Below are 591 nucleotides of genomic sequence, written 5' to 3'. Positions count from 1 at the left end.
GGGACCCCGCTGTCACCGGGGTGGGGTGGGGGTGGGGGACGCAGGACGCAGCTGTGCCACAGGGGGCCACAGGGACGTGGCTGGGACAGGGTGCGGCGGGCTCACGGGACGCGGTGGCAGCAGCGGGGGTGGGGGTGGGGGGGCCCGGGGACAGGTTGGGGACACACCGGGGGCGAGTTGGGGACCCAGGGATGTGCTGGGGAGACAGGGATGATCTGGGGACGCGGTGGGGACCCAGGGGGGACATGTCGGGGACCCAGGGCCGTGCTGGGGATCTGGGGACGTGCTGGGGACACAGTGGGGACACGTCGGGGACCCAGGGACATGCTAGAGACACGCTGGGGACGTGCTGGGGACCCAGGGTTCGGCTGGGGATGTGGTGGGGACCCGGGGAAGAGCTGGGGACACGTTGGGGACACAGTGGGGAGCCGGGGATGTGCCGGGGACGTGTTGGGGACCCAAGGGTGACCTGGGGACAGGTCGGGGACAGGTCGGGGCCGCGGCTCACCAGGGAGATGCCGAGGCTCCAGACGTCGGCGCGGATGTCGTAGTCGGGCTTGGTGGGGTCGGGGGGGTCGATGCGCTCGGGCT

Source organism: Aptenodytes forsteri, unplaced genomic scaffold (genome assembly GCF_000699145.1).
Source record: "Aptenodytes forsteri isolate BGI_AS27 unplaced genomic scaffold, ASM69914v1 Scaffold1008, whole genome shotgun sequence".
Taxonomy (NCBI): Eukaryota; Metazoa; Chordata; class Aves; order Sphenisciformes; family Spheniscidae; genus Aptenodytes; species Aptenodytes forsteri.
Note: the sequence above shows the minus strand (reverse complement) of the source record.